This window comes from Gasterosteus aculeatus, chromosome 5 (assembly GCF_964276395.1).
Source record: "Gasterosteus aculeatus chromosome 5, fGasAcu3.hap1.1, whole genome shotgun sequence".
NCBI classification, from domain to species: Eukaryota; Metazoa; Chordata; class Actinopteri; order Perciformes; family Gasterosteidae; genus Gasterosteus; species Gasterosteus aculeatus.
In genome coordinates, this window is record NC_135692.1 from 12,087,534 (window position 1) to 12,103,451 (window position 15,918).

The following is a 15,918-nucleotide window of genomic DNA, read 5'->3' on the forward strand; positions in this document are numbered from 1 at the left end:
CTTCTAGGCTTGTGATGCATTTTTAAAATTCTGGTGATCCTTCCGCTGAGCCGGACTTGCAGACAGACAGACACTGAGCTGATTGTTGGGTTCGATGAAGCTCTGTATTTGTGCCGGGTTATTTCCGTGTGCGTAAGCTTTACTTTACCGAGGCGATCGCGTGTCATCCAATATTGAATCTTGGTTAAATGGACTCATAAATTGCAATCACTTAACTCAGCCCAACAATTACGTTTAATGTTGCCTCGCGCAAAAGGTCAGCCGGCAGTGGATCAGGTTCGAGCAACCAGGATAATTCAGCTGCCTTTTTATGAGTCCTTTTAAGCTCCGCAAAAATCAGCTGCCAGGCAAACCTACAGTACTCAACAGCAGCGGCACCGGATACGCAGGCGGCTACTGTTCATGTTCATGTACCCTTTTAATGCAGTGTTAAACGTGTGTGTGTGTGTGTGTGTGTGCGCGTGTGCTTGGAGGCTTGCAGATAAAAACCGTAGTGGGTGTCCTTCAGGGAAACGGAAGGCTTTCCCCACTGAAAGGTCCAAAGTGCAGCCGTCCACTCCACTCCGCCCGGCAACAATTGAGCGGTTGTGCAAACGGAGCCATCCGCTGCGCTGGCGAGCCCGGCAAACCAGCTTATCAGGAGGCAGGGTGCACGGAGCGGTGGGTGGGGTTGGTGGTAAGTGGCGGTGGGAGCGCGCGCGGGGCTTTGTGTGGCGTTGAGTGGCGCACAAATCCGCCCGTTTGGAATCCGTGTTCCTGCTACGGCCGCAGAGTCACAGGTGGGTGGTGCTCTCCGCACGACCCCCCTCTGTGTTCACGTTCTCATTCACAGCGTGTTGATGTGAATATATGGGAAGCGCTGCTAACAACCTCCGGATATTAATATCACAATGAGGTAATATTGTTTGTATACTTTGATGACCTCCCACCAGCATAAAGGAGTTGTGATTTTGAGTTTGTTTTGTTCCAAGCAAACATCCACAATGAGTATTTATTAGTTGCAGCTCTTATGGAAATGATGCAGCTTATGTAAGTTAGCCAATGTGAGTAACAACTTCAATGCTTTACTTGAACTCTGTTGAATCACTATCCAATCTTTATCTATAAGGTGGCTCTGATAAGTTGGTGTCTAGCTTTGCATTCAAATCCATTCTACCCGCAAACATCAATGGAAGAAGAAAGGAAAAAGCAGTGGATCAGCTGGGTGGGTTGGGCCGCGGGGAGCGGGGCTTTCTTTTAGTAACTCAGTTCCTTTTCCTTTTTTTGGCCCAGAACAAGATGTCCCACATGCCTCGAGAACGTCAGGGGAAATTGCCGTTTGCCTCTTTAAACCTTGATCAATTGTTGGTGGACACCGGTATTCGTTCAGGAATCCAATTATTTTCATTACGGCTCAGGAAGTCGCTGAGAGATGGAGGGTCAGTTGCCGTCGATACGAAAGTGAAAAGTGACTCCCGCTATCCCCCCCTTTTTGAAAACTTTAGCGATAGATTTCCAACGGAGGACTACTCGAACACGGCCCCCCCTGATTCTCCTCCCACCTCCCACCTACGCAACCGCCACCAGGTCCAGGGGAAAACACTGGCGACGAATATCACTGCATTACTTTTCAGTCATGTGTTTACTACCGTCTGCCCTTTTTTTGTAAAACAAAAACTGCGAAACCAAATGAGTCCCTGCTCGTCTCTCAGATTGTGATTCTAAGCAGCGCGGTTTGTTGGTGGCGGATGTGTTTCTTTTCTCTGAGCCGTTTGAGGTGTTGGGGGAATGTGTTGTGTGCTCAACGAGTTTACTCACTTACAAGATAGTCTGCAGTGCTTTCACTGCATTTCCTCTGGGACACAACACTTGGGGGAAAAAGGGAAGTCTCGAGGTGCCTGTGTAAGGCTTTAGATGTGACTCTGGGTTGGTAAATATTTAGAGAGCAAACATTTTGATACCAGCAAGTATTATAGTTGCGGGAAACATGACATGGTTTTTTCTGAGAATCATATAGTCAGCATATTGCACGGCGTGGTGCAAAAGCCTTTCATTTTAATGCACGCCTAAAAAAAACTCCGAAACGAGTCCGGCTTATTTTGCTGTAGCTCGCCCACTGAAACTCATTCCCCTCGTTCAAAAAAACAGCCAATTCATCAGCGGGGCTTGTTGCCGCCCACGAACAACAAACATATTTGTTCCGCTGCTTCACCTTGTTGGCTTTGTAGAGGGAAGGTGCCGAAGGTGGGTGTTAAACACGTCGAGTGCTATCTGCCGTCTTTACTCGGTCGCTGAATATTCAACGCCGTTGATACTGGTTTGAGCCCTCAGCCTCCGAGGTCATCAAGCAAGCCTGACCTGTGGACGTGCAGCTCCTTCCATCCTTCCCCCAAAATCCTTTGGATGTGGTTTCTCCTCCTGACGCTGACAATCGCTCCCTGTCCCAATTTGCGTGGCATGCAAGAGGGAAGCCATGCAGAGTCTCTCCCTGAAGGCGCTAGGGGACGAGTCAGTGAAGGCACCCCTGCGAAGAAGGGAAAAAGAAAAAAAAAGAAAGGCCGGGGGGAGGATATAACCGGGAATAACCCCCGTGTTCTGCAGTCATGCCCATTTACTCCCCCTGACACCTCCGAGGACACGCTCTGACCTCTGCGGGGATCGCGCCCGCTCTTTACTCCCACACATGCGTTTCCTCTCTGCTCCGAGAAACCGCACCGAATTCCTCGTGCGTTACGAGAGCCTTTTCTGGCGTTTCCCTCGTCGCCGCTCGGCCTGCTCCAGACCACCGCGACTGTTTGGCAGACGCGCCGTGGGGTCAGACTCACTTAGCATGACTGCGGAGAATGCAGCGGTTGTCTCATTAAGTATATAGTTTCCTGTGTTAACATGTAAAAGCTCAAGCTCTTTGTTGCGTCAGATGAAATGCGCTTTACAGGCTGTGTACTTCAGAGACGCTGTCCGCATGGTTAACGCGGCCGAGTCGTAATTTGCAGGGTGTTGCAATGAGATTTGAGCTGTGATGAAAGTCAAATAAAAGGTCCTGTTAGAATAGTCGTTACAAAGCTATTAGTTGTGCATCCACAACTTGCACTCAATCCTTTTTGTGGAATCTAACAAAGTACATTTACTGTCTGAGATTCTTCATGCTTCTTTTTCATATCCCTTGTAAATAGTTCCATTACAAATTAGGTTCATACAAAGTTACAAAATACGATGTGTTGTTAAAGATTAAACCAGCCAACATTAACCACTGTTGACCATTTTGAATGCCAAATTATTCTTTTGATAATTGTGATGGATAAAACCAAATAATTTATAAAAAAAAATGACTTCAGTAAATTTACAGCAAATGGTGGCCTGTTTACAATACAGCCATGTTTAAATGATCCCCTAATGCTGTTTTGAGTAGTGCGTCTGCCCACATGATGAAGATCCTTCACTTAATTTAGTCGTCCTGAGGGAAATATGTATTACCAGGGCTCTCAAGTTTTCAAGAAAATGACGACGCGTGGCTGACGGGGGGGTCGCTCAATGCGTGACACTTTAGCTGCCTGCTAGCATAAACGCTTGCTAGCTGCTTGCTTAGCCGGCAGTTTATTGCTGAGCTTTGGTTCCCAATCTGTATTTTGTTGACATGTTTTATCCACTTAAAAATATCCAGTTAAAAATAACCTTATGGTGTTACCAAATCTACACGTTGGTATTGTAAACTGTTAAACTGGCCATTTTCTCAATGAAACGATGAGCTAAGTGGCTAGCTCACAATGGAATAATTGGTACTTGGCAATGTTGACGTGCAGCTAATTTATTGGCTGACGTTTGTTTAACATCGCGTCATGTTTATCAACATCAACATTAGCGTCAACATTATGTAAACTACACATTCCGAAACGGTGACCTTGAGTGAGACTATGAGAGGAGCAGGAAAGGCCCGCGTGGCAAGTCTTGACGCATGAGGGTTTTGCCGCAGCGGAGGGAATTTCATCTGCTGTCATCTCCGCGTTGATTAGTATTGATTGGTTGGGCTGAATTGGCCTCTCGAAAAAGGATGTTGGATCAAATAATCCCTCTTTCTTGTTTCCCAAATCCACTGCGAGGGCCGGAGAACGATTGCATCAGTGGCGCAGCGGCAGCAAGCTGAAACATTTCCTGCGGGGGTCTGAAAAAAGACGGGCGTTCTGGCCTCCGTGTTTTACCTCTTAATGAGACTAGGGGAAAGTTGACCTACCGAGTAATTGTGACAAACACAGCCGATGGGGGAGCTGCCCCACTGCCCCTTTTCACTGTGGTGGTTTAGAAAGAAGAAAAAAAACCCTCCCTGCACCTGCGTTTTGTATGGACATGAATCTTTTCCCAGACAAAAACGAGGAATTCACTTGCAGCTTGGAAGGATCCCCCTGCGGTGCACGGATGACACGGTCTGCCGGTGCTGCCACCGCCGCCGCCGCTCGGCTTTGGATGGGGGCAGCTTGAGTGTAATGATGAAATGGAAAAGTTCCGGCGCAGTGAACACTTGCACGCAGAAGGTAATTGGAGATTGCCACCAAAGAACTGCTTCCAATTCTGCTCCACAGATAGACAGACCGCACAGTTTGATTATGTTTGCTGTTAACGGAACGCCCCCCCCCCCCCCCAGTCGAAATGGGATCCTGTTCGGCGAGATGGGAAAGGCGGGAAAAGCGGCAATCCGGGCTGTTTTATTACAAAAGCCACATCAACATTATTATTTCAGTCAAATTCAATCTCAAATTCTCACCGTTGAGGTGTTTTCCAAACATAAGGACACGCACAGGAGCCGGCACAAATGGGTTCTGGCATTCCCATTGTTAATTTATGAGACCTGAGTGTTGGATTAAATGATTGACAGGTTACGGATTGCCTGCGATCTCCGCATTAGTGCTGCGTTGTTGATCTCTTTGAGAGCAGGGGTTTTGAGGCTCATGTCAGACCCGTTTAATTAAGCAAAGGCTGCAGATTGGTGGTTCTTTGGCCACTTCAAGCCTGATTTGACACTGGAAGGATCGGAGTGTGTTCAATGGAAAGCAGATGAATGATTGATAAGAGAAGCAAAGCTGCTTCAAATCCTGCTCCAAGGACATTAATAATGAAGCACACTCTGAGCGCCTTAGATTTCATCACCTCCTCCACTATTTCTTTTGTATTTCGTTACCTTGCAGTGTTTTTTTATTGCATTTACTTTTTGTAATTATCTTATTTTGATTTTGAGTCGATATTTAACTATTTTATTATCCTTTTTTTAAGTTTTATTGTTTAGAAGTCGCGTGAATTCTTGCACTACAAATAAATTATTTCTTTAAACTTTGAAGCTGCATTCTTTTATGTCTTTTATTATGTAAGCTAGTTGTGACAATTACTGTCATATTTGTGGGTGCATGGAAACGCACGTCAATCTGTTTATCATCTTTTGCCATTTTTCTATCAATTTGCAAAGAAATTGCTCTGGATTTAGATTGAAACTATTGATACTTTTAGCTAAAGATTTATTTTGGTTATGCTTAATCTTTCTGCAGCAAATGGCTCATTAAACTCTGCAAACTTCTGCTCACTTGGTGTTGCTCAAAGTTTGACTTTTTACTTTTGAGTTGTGTGTGCCGGAGGTGCCAAAACACATAAAAGATGTTTGAAGAGGAAAAGGGAAAACGAGGATGTGTTTTTGGCAGTGTTGTTGCTCTCTGAAGCTGCTGCTCCTGTCTGCAGTGGAGATCCCGCTGCTCTGCATGCGTCTGTCAGGCTCCATGTCATCCTGCCATTGTTGAGGCCAGAAATCAGCACAGGCTTCCATTGTTCTACACACAAATCTGCAGCCGCAGGCTGTTCAGCCCAGTGTCTCTGCACTCTGTCATGTTTGTAAAATGGAGTGTCATCTCGGCTGGGAGACGAGGTCGTCGCGGGTTCCGCTGCCTCCGCCGTCTCTTTGTGGTTACGATGTTACAACAGCACTGAATCCTTCGAAGGCTCGTTAGTCAACACTTAAGTCGGGCTTCGAGTGCCACTGTGGCAAACAAACACACCCGCTCTCGACAGTAAAGACAGACGTGCCACAAAGTGGATCAAAGTTAATCCGTCCCTCCCTCCCTCCGTCTGAACGCGGCAACATGTTCGACTGCGGCCCCCGGTCACCAGCTCGGTCGCCTTGTCGGAGCGAGTAGGGGGGGGCTCGCTCGGCTCGTGGAAAAGCACTCTGGCTGAAAAGGCGACGTTTCTTCGCCAAGCTGTGTTTTGTCGCCAACGCGAGGACCTTTTGGAGTTCGGCGGGTTGTCTGTCGTCCGGTGCGGTTGATGGAGGCAGAGCCGTATGCGCTTTCTTCCACGTTGTTTGATTTTTATTTCTAGGTACCTGATTTAACACCTTCCCTTTGCCGCCCCCTCTCTTCGCAGTGTGTCGCATTCAATGGCGTCGCAGCACGGCTCCTCGACAGGCAACAGCGACCAACCTTTAGTTCACAAGGAGAAATGTTTTGTATTTTTTCGCAGCGAGACATTCGCTCTCATGCCACATGTACTTATGGGGCCTGACAAAATCCCCTCTCGCTCCAAAGTCCACATAAATAACGTCGCTTCCCTGCAGAGCCGTGCTTGATGCCACTAATGCTGCTTTGTCCTCCGAGCTGTCTTGGGGTCTCCAACCAAATCCTGAGGGAAATATGGGGCTAATTAGCCGCTACATGGTCCACTATGTTTACTAGATAATCAATGACTTTGTGAGCCGGACAGGTAGCACGCGGTCGATTTTGTCGGAGCTTTTGCGTTGAATACAACGTGCTTGAGAGCGGTGTAACCAAAAGAAAACCCAGGAAGGTTCCCCAAAATAATGAGCTGAAAGGAGCTAAAGCATTGTGTGCATAAGTAAAGGGAACAGGGTGAAAGGTTAGACGATGAGTGAGTGATATGCAGAGAAGTCATGTTTCCATCGCTAACACAGAAATATTGAGCAGGTTTAAACCCGCAAAGGGGATATCAATGCCGGGCTTTGTAGCGGTGGTACGGAGCACCGATCAGATAGCAGTTCATGATTAATAGGCTGTATATCTCCCCGTAATCTGCTGAAGGGAAATAATTGGTTCAATACCTTGTCCAGCTATTTCAACATGTTATTCAATATCACTATCGGAGGGATGAATCCCTATGATTGATATCTGTCTGCTTCATGTTTCACGTCCAGTTAGTACAGAAAAAGATTAGAAAGCCCTTAACATTACCTACTGCATGCTCTGTGTTAGCACGGGATCAAGCTTATATGTGTGTGATTTGGGGTCTTCACGCCCCTTGCAATCCAAGACAACCGCCGCGAACCGCTTCTGCATCACCATCTCATTGAATTCTTTAATTTAGTGTCCGATTGATGCCAAGAACACGCGGCCCCGGCGTCTGCAATGACCTGCCGGGTTCTGATGCTGTGCTCTTAATAAGCCGCCGGACATTTTTCAGCCAGCGCCGCCCTTTGCCGTGACAACGTGGAGGGGGGGGGTGGGGGCCCTCGGATGAGAATCACCTGTCTGCGGTGAGCCCCGAGGAGCAGAGCCCCCATCTCCTCTGAAGGCGGCCTGTCACCGCGGCTATTAAGACTAATAGTGGCAGCCTGTGATAAGCACAGTTAGCTGAATTCATGACCCGAGCGCCCCGCGCGCAGCCAGATCATTTCCACGTGTGTGTTTTTCTGCTGATGCGGTTCATTTTTTTTTACCCTCGCCGTCCGGTGCTGCGACACAGGAGGGAGACCAGAGAGCGTCGAAAAAAAAAAAAAAAGGGAGCGATGGAGACTTGGGTGAAATATTGATCCAGGGTGGAAGCGGGGCAACAACAAAGGTACATTATATTCTCTGGGAGCATACAGATAAAGTCCTTTCTGGTGTTGATTGCATGTCACTCAAATCCATCCCTTCTTCTGTGTCACCGATGTCCTCGTCCGAGGCCTGATAGCCCCGTTCAAGGTAAATTGCGTCAACATTTGTGGCGGTGGGTTGAGTCACAGATCTGGCTTTGGCCAAACGTTTCAGGCTGCCGAGAAGCTTCTGTCGGTGACACAATTTCAGACTCAACGACGCGTCTTTGCTTGAGAAACAACAGTGCGCACACATTTGTGATGTCGTAATGGAGATCTGGAGAGACATTAGAGGAGCCAGACTTCCTGTCCCAAAGTAGCAACGCTCTGCCGGAGCACATGGCTATTTATTTCTGCTTTAGCACACGCTTCAGCTGTTTCATTTGCTCATCTCACCCCCCCCCCCCCCCCCCAAAAAAAAAAACGTCCCTGAGAGATGGTGCTGCAGTAGAACCGGCCCTTTAAGGCAACATGATTGACTGTGCGGGGTGTTTTGGTAGCTTCGCTTTCACCCCATTAACTCTTCTCTCCCGGCAAAACTAAAAGCTAGATATTGCCGAGCAAGGACTCCCCCCCCCCCCCCCCCCCCCCTTTTCCGCCGCCGCCACATTGCCGGTGTGAGCCAATTTCCTAGAGATCACTGGAGGATGCTGTCGGAGCACTTCTTCCCCCCCCCCCCCGTTCTGAGTGTCCCGCTTAATGCATTATAATGGTTGACCATTATTTACGCATGGGGATAAACAAAGAGAAGCGAGGAGTTGATGGAGTAATCCACTCTCGTAGTCATTAGGCGTCGAGATGGAGGAGCTGGTGGGAGCGGCCTCCTCCTTGTGCCTCTCGAGTCGAGCCGCTAATGGAAATGGGACTCATTAAGACACCTTATACTCCGACGCACCCGAGATCATGAGCAATCGCTAATTGATTGTCGTTAGCGCTCTCGCAATCAGACGCTCTGCCCGTTTTCTCGTTTGTTACGAACGGCTTTGTTTTCTCCCCCCGTCTCCTTCACTTCATTATTGATGTTGCTGTTTTTCTTTCTCTTTTTCGCCTCCCTCGCGCCTCCAGGGCCCTCGGCGACGGAGTCACCTCAGCACTGTGATACCTGGTTGGCTGCGGCAGTCGCAATCCCGAGAAACGCCACCAGGACGGCGCCGTGCACATTCTGAAGCGCCTCCTATACTTACGAACGTAGCAATGCCTTAAAGAATCAATAGCGTGGAGCCGATAATGACTGTGTGTGTGTGTGTGTGTGTGTGTGTGTGTGTGTGTGTGTGTGTGTGTGTGCGGCGCACGCGTCCAATAGGCCGGTGTAAAAGGGCGGAAACGCAGAAATGGCGCTTGTGGCGCCACGGCCCTGGTTGAATAGCAGGCCGTTTTCTTTCTGTGATGCTTTGCTCATTGGCTCTGGAAATTCCTTCCTCTTTCTTCTGGAACGAGCGGATTGTGCTCATCTCAGCCCTTTAATCATTTCCCCCCCTCCCAATAGTAATGTGATCTGCTTCCCCTCCCCGGAATCCTCTGTGTCCGCGCTCCACCTTTCTTCCCTCTCATTGCTTTTTTCCTTTTTTCCTTATTATGAGAAAGGAGGAGGAAAAGATAAGGGAGGGAAATGAAGAAAGGGGCTGAAAATGCAAATGCCGGGCCATGGCTCTTTCTTGTGACAGATCAGGCCTCATTACACCCACCTCTCCTTTGCAATTGGCTCAGGACGATCTCCCCTCTGTTTCTCCGTCTTGCTTGTCTCCATTACATTAGGAAGTCTCTCACCTCTTAAACCCACGGGGGGGGGGGGGGGGGGGCACACATTCAGGTGACCAAAAAGGAACATCTCGCTGCAGGGCCACACGATTTGCTTTGCAGATGCAGGAGGACAGAGATTGGGGAGGGAGGGGGGGTAGAGTTGGGGAGGGGAGGAGGTGTCGTTTCTGTGTCTGTGGTCAGACGGTGCAGCATTTCTTTGCTCCAGCGCCCCGGCAGCGCTCACCTCTATCTCCGTCTCCCTCGTGGGAGTTGCTACCTTCTCGCTCTGATAGGGAAAGACCGGAGACAAAGGAATGAAAACACCGGCTCACGGGCTGCCCTCGCTTTTGAAACAAGATATACTGAAGAGGGAGGGGGGGGAGGCATCCATCCATGTAAATATCATAAGTAGCCCTCCTTTTGAAATGGAAAGCAAGTGTGTTTAAAGACATCTTTTTTTCAGGAATGGTAACCGGTTAGCGAGCTGCCGCTTCCATAACTCTTAATTGGATGTAACTGCAGTCCTGTTTAAAGACTGACGTTGATGCACTATACTTTCTGTAATTGAGCACTGGCAGCTCTCCTGTGAAAATAATAGTTGTAACCACTCACTTTCAGTTTAAGTGACTCCAACACTCTGGTTAATCTGTCGGCTCGTTTACAAAAGCGCCTGATTGTCTGACTGCTCATTTCTTGTCTCGTTGGGCTTTATTGTAGCAAATGATGAGTACAGTGGAAACTACTAAAAGAAATCTGGGGAGCAGTAACACTTTCTAGGATTCCCATGTACATCACTTATTTTGTAATTTCTTTCATAATAAACAATCTGTTTGTTGAACTGTATCATTACAGGTGTTTTGATTTTGAACGTCATTGCAGTGATTATAATGATATTACAATTGTATTACAACCATGCCAATTGAGATCCACTTTGGTTTACTTTATAATTATATATATCATTAAATATAAGTCAGTGAGTGACCAGACATTTTTGATGCGCTATCTAAGAAAGTGTCCCGAAAACTTGTAATCAACATGTTAAATGAAACTTTAAAAATGATTCACAATTGAAAGAGAATCCTTTTTGGAATTAATTCATTACAAACATCCGATGCTGGGGGGGAAAACGCGTTGGGAAGTTGTGCACAGCAGGAAGTAAATTACCTGCATTTGCATGAATAAGACAAATAATTGGTAGTTTCTGTGATGCTGATCTGCTTGCACTGCTGTTTTATACTGGGGGGGTTTGCCTCTGTGTGATGTATAGGTCATGTGTGTGTGTGTGTGTGTGTGTGTGAGGCAGCACATAATTACAGCAGGGTTGGTTAACAAGGCATTTATGTTAATCAGTAGAAAGGGAAGATTGAAAGCTAACTGAGCTGCGGCCTCATGCCCTCTAAATGTATTACGCTAAAAGGCATTTCCTTTAAACCTGCACTCATCACTGCAAACCCAATCCTAACTATCTCTCCGTCCGATGTAATCCCCCCCCCATATGCGTGTCCTGAAACACCAGCAGCATGCGTGTTGGGAGATGTTCAATCCCTCCTCTGCTGCCCTCAACTCTGGTGTCAGCGCTGTAGATGCTTAAAGCCCGCGCTGTACGTACGGGCATTAACAAACCTCACCAGTCCAATACCGGTGATCCTCAGTTTTGCGCGTTGCTACATTACGAACCAGGCAACCCTGGGTTTCGTGAAGCTAATCGGAGTTTCTTGGTTACACACGGCCGTTATTTCCACAGTATAACAATGGCGATGTTTGGTTACAACCTGCTTTACATTGAGATGTAACGCCCAGTGGAATCGAGTAGTCAGGGCCCATCTACAAAACATGAAATGTAACCTTTTGTGTTACATGACAGGAGTTACAGGTGTATGGTGTAGACTCCCTGGGAGAGGGGATTACAATCGTGTCTCTACACAATCCTTTTTTAACATCATTACAAGCGACGGGGTTGTCACTCCAGTTTGCCGTTCCAGCCCCCCCCTCCCCCCCTTTGACTCGGAGCACCTTTGTCGCGCGTCCTTTCGGAAAAGCGGGGATCCGTGTCTCGGTTGATCTTGCACATATCTTGTCTCGAGCGTATCGGCAACAGGAAGCCGCCTGGAGGAGGCGCCGTGATTTCTGTGCCAACGTCACAGCGAGTGGAAGCGGAGCGCTGTGGGGGGAGCTGAGCGGCGGGTCGAAAGTCTCCGAGATGATATTTACTGAGATCATCATTAGTTTCACTCGGCCAACGGCATATTCAACACTAACACTAATGCTAAGTAGCTCGGCATGTTGGTGTCTGAGCTATTTTATCACCTCAGCCCATTGTTTCCCTTTTTTCATTGAGGCCGACCCCACCCCCTCTTTAATCCCTCCCCAGTTCTATTTGTTAGCACGAAGTTAAAATGCAAATGAGCCACATAATGGCTGCAAAGAACTGGCTCTCTGGACGGACGGCCTGTGGCTCTCAAGAGCCTTTTCCCACAGCATCCAGAGTCGAGCCAGGTGAGACTCACTCCCCAGGTGTCCCCCTCCCTCCCCGCCGTGTGTCTCCGCTCGGCGGGTGGCGTCCAGCTCCCACCGAGTTTTTTTTTTTTTTTTTTTTACGGGCGTGTTGCACGGAGCACGAATGAAGGAATGAGTCTGTCCGTGAGTCTGTCCGGCTCCAGAGGTCTGCAGCGGCAGGCGGGGATTTTGACTCCATGAGGACCCAATTAAACCTGGGAGGGCCTCTCTCTGAAGGAATAATAACAATGATAAATGCACCTCTGTGGCCGGCTCAAGAGAAATGTTTTATTGTGCTGGCCTGTCTTGACACAATTTACTCCCGGCTTCTGTTTTTTTTTTTTTTGCAGTATCAGGACGTTGAAAATCTCACCTTGTGAAGGTTTATTATTTTTTCTCGGCGAAGCCGTGTGTCATCTTTTAGACATTCTGATGACTTTGCTTTATGCAACATCAAACCCTCTCTGCATGTGCTTTCAATTGGCTCGATGTACGTGACTCCCTGCCAATAGTACAAAGAATACGTGTGTGTGTGTGTGTGTGTGTCCGTGTTGGAGTTGCACACACGATTCAAGCGTGTGTGTGTGTGTGTGTGAACATGGTTTCAATGTGTGTCATTACATTAGAGGAAACATATCAATTGGGGTTGCTAGGCTACCGTTAAAGTTGTTTATACAGCAAGATGGCGGGTTCCAGTTTCCAGAATGTAAATCAAATTTTTTTGGTTGTTTTGTCGGTTGCAATTTAAATGTATTCCAGCTCTTGGAACTTATTAATCAATGCTCAAACATTAGTGAAAAATACACTCATGTATGAATCTTCTTTTAAATCATTTAACGATAGCTAAAAAGAAGCCTTTATTTGGGGCTTTTATGCAGCCACTTGAAAGTGTGTTTTCCTTTGTCAGGTGGTAATTCAGAACAAAACTCATTTAATTAGATAACGGCATTTTGGATTTGCACTTTGCCAGCAGTTTGTCAATTACTGCTCGTGGTTTCATACTGCCAGTCAGTCTTTGTCTGGGCCTCCTCCTCCTCACGCGCTGCGGAGCCGTGTTATTGTACTTAAACAAATCAATTCTGTTGCAGTTGAGCTTTCTTTCCTCCGTCCCCCCGTCATTATGAACTGTTTGCAGTGCAGAGCACATTGATTTTTCACAGCCCTGGAAAAAGCTGTTGATGAATAGCACAGAGGTATCTGGGGAGAATCTGGCTTTAAAAAGGAGGCACCCAGCATTTCTCCTCCTCCTCCTCCTCCTCCTCCTCCTCCTTCCTCTCGACCCATTGAGCCCCCAGCGCTCCTTCACTTTCTCTTTTCAGAAAACGGCGCTTCCAACTGGGAAGAAATGCTGCCTGAAAAATCTTCCAATGATTAAAAAAAAAAAAACAGGGATTGAATAAAGGGTTTTCCGTTCTCCTGCTGAATGTGAAAATGCACCTTGAGGGTACATGGCTTTTTTTTAAATATTTGGAGCATTAGCCTCGTCCTGTCGGCCATATCATGAGCTCAGGGGAAGCTGTAGAAGTGGCTCGCATGCTGCGTGTCACTAAGCAGACGCTTTGTGACAACGATACACTAACAGGATGCAGCTTTAGACTTTAAGGCTGCGAAAAGAAGGGACGCCGGTCGCCCCCCCCCCCCCCCCCACATTCACACCCGCCAAATGTCTCAGTTCAAAAATTTGGAGGAGTAAAAAGAAGACGCTAGAATCCAGCACGCGCTCACATATTTCTAATGATCACGACAGTTAATTCAAGTCAGCGGACTCACTCGCTCGGTTGGAAATAGATGCATACAACACAGTATTATAAACTGTGTGCCCCCCCCCCCCCCCTTTAAAAAACTTAAGTCTTTATCATTTGAGTTATCATGTTAAGTCCTTAAGTGGCTTATACGCAATGGTTTCTCACACAGCGGATATCACCTTTTGAACCTCGGCAATAACTAACGTGGTGGTTTTTTTAAGGCTCTGAATGTCACTGCGCACTCCCAGCTCACGCTAAGTGCAAAGCTATACTGAAGGTCTCTCTTAATAGGCTTATCTGTCAATCAGGAGTGAATTGTGAAAGCGCCATGGCGATGAGCTTACTGGGTGGATGTTTATGATACCGCACTGATCATCGGTTGCTTTTTTACATTTTTTATGTTATTTATTTTCCATTCGTCCTTCATGGGCACGAGGGCGTGAAGGATGTTACCCGCGCTGGGGAGAAGTGTATCACGTTAGGCGAGGCGCAGATGGAAGCCACTCGGAGCCCGAAGGAATCCGCCAGGACCGAAACCATCGAGTGGGCTTGATTTTCAGAGGGGGGGGGGATAAAAAAAAATGCAAATGTAATAATTCAGTGTTTAGAGATCGGTGGATAATGTGGCGCTGATTGATGCCCCCCCCTCCCTTCCCTTCCCTCTCTGATTCCTCCCAGGGGCCGAAGACGTGAGGCGCTGAAGTGTTTCTCCTCCCGGTGTGTGAATGGGCGGGGGGGGTCCTTCGTGGTGAAGAATCAAGGATTCAGGTACGTCTTTTTATTTATTTTTTTTCTTCTCATGTGGTGCGTTCTGCAGGACCCGGCAGGGGGGGCTCGAGGGGCGGGGGGGTTACAAATTAAGAAAGGTGTGCTCTGAAATGTTGTGTGTGTGGTGTGCGCTCGCCTCCCTCGCCTGCTCTGGTATGTGGCGCTAATCTGTCACCTGTCACACCAGGTTCAAGTTTGGCGAACTTGCACCCAGCGCAAATATCCACTATTGTTCCCTGAAAACAAGAGCAGGAATGACTCATTTTTTCGCAGAGACAGGAAACATTTTATGTCCTTGCGCTTGTCGGCTGTGTGAGGATCTTCTCAGTAACCCGAGACTCGTTTTCCCTGGAATCACACAAAGCTTGTTAGGGTAAGACGATATCGGGCCTCCCCTGTCACTGCAGTTGATTTAAAGAGTACAACTTTGTTTGCCCCGGACATGCTCCGCCATCCGCTGTGCTCCAGTGTCTTCGGTAAACATCTGATGGCAGCGTGTGTGTGTGTGTGTGTGTGTGTGTGTGTGTGTGTGTGTGTGTGTGTGTGTGTGTGTGTGGTCAGCGGCGACTCACCTTGCGGAGCACGTTGGTTCTCATCAAGAGCTCCCCGGGGGGGGAGGAGGAGGGAGGGTGGCGCTGTGACTAACAAAGTGCTGAGACGTTGCGTGTGTTTATGTTCCCCCGCCTACATCCGAGTCCATGTACACTCCTCCTGCACACGCACACAGAAGAAGGTCATGGCAATCCTCTTCGCCCCGCGAGCCACCAGTTTTTATCCTTACGCAATATGTGGCTCAGGGTACGCTCGGCTAAAAGGGAGAATTATGCGGTGGAAAGGGAATGTAATTGGTTGGTCCACTGTATTATACAATAGAGCTATGGCTTTGTGGATTAGGAATTGGGACATCCAGTGTACACGCGCACACACACACACACACACACACACACAGACACACACACACACACACACGCGCACGGCCACGCGGCGGATAGATAAGAGTGGTTAATCTTGATTAAAGCATCAGTGTGAATGCCCGAGAAACATGGTTGCCCGACAAACATCTGGCGACCACACAGCTGAGTGGGATAAACCAAAGTGATTATTGTGGGAACGTCAGGGGAGGGAGGCGGCTGAGAGCGAAGCGGCATGACGTGAGTGCTCAGTTCACTCGCTCCCTGTGACATACCCAACCCCCCCCCCTCCCCCCTCCTCGCTGTCGCCTTTCTGGCTGCGTTTGAGGTCGCAGTGAAAGGAAATGTGTGGACGAGAGAAGCGAGATCTCCCAGGACGTATGGATCTGAATGAAGCGTGTGTAGGCCTTTATCTAATGAGTATTACTTTTTTATT

The 15,918-nt window shown here is 47.9% G+C and overlaps 1 protein-coding gene across 6 annotated transcripts in view; it reads left to right on the plus strand.

Annotated features, from left to right (window-relative positions):
* LOC120819249 (zinc finger MIZ domain-containing protein 1) overlaps window positions 1-15,918 on the plus strand; it is a 90,972-nt gene that overhangs the window by 10,941 nt on the left and 64,113 nt on the right. For all 6 annotated transcript variants that reach the window (XM_078103423.1, XM_078103426.1, XM_078103427.1 and 3 more), the window contains exon 2: window positions 14,482-14,571. The gene's annotated coding sequence lies outside the window, so the exon portion shown is untranslated. The remainder of the gene's footprint in view (window positions 1-14,481; window positions 14,572-15,918) is intronic.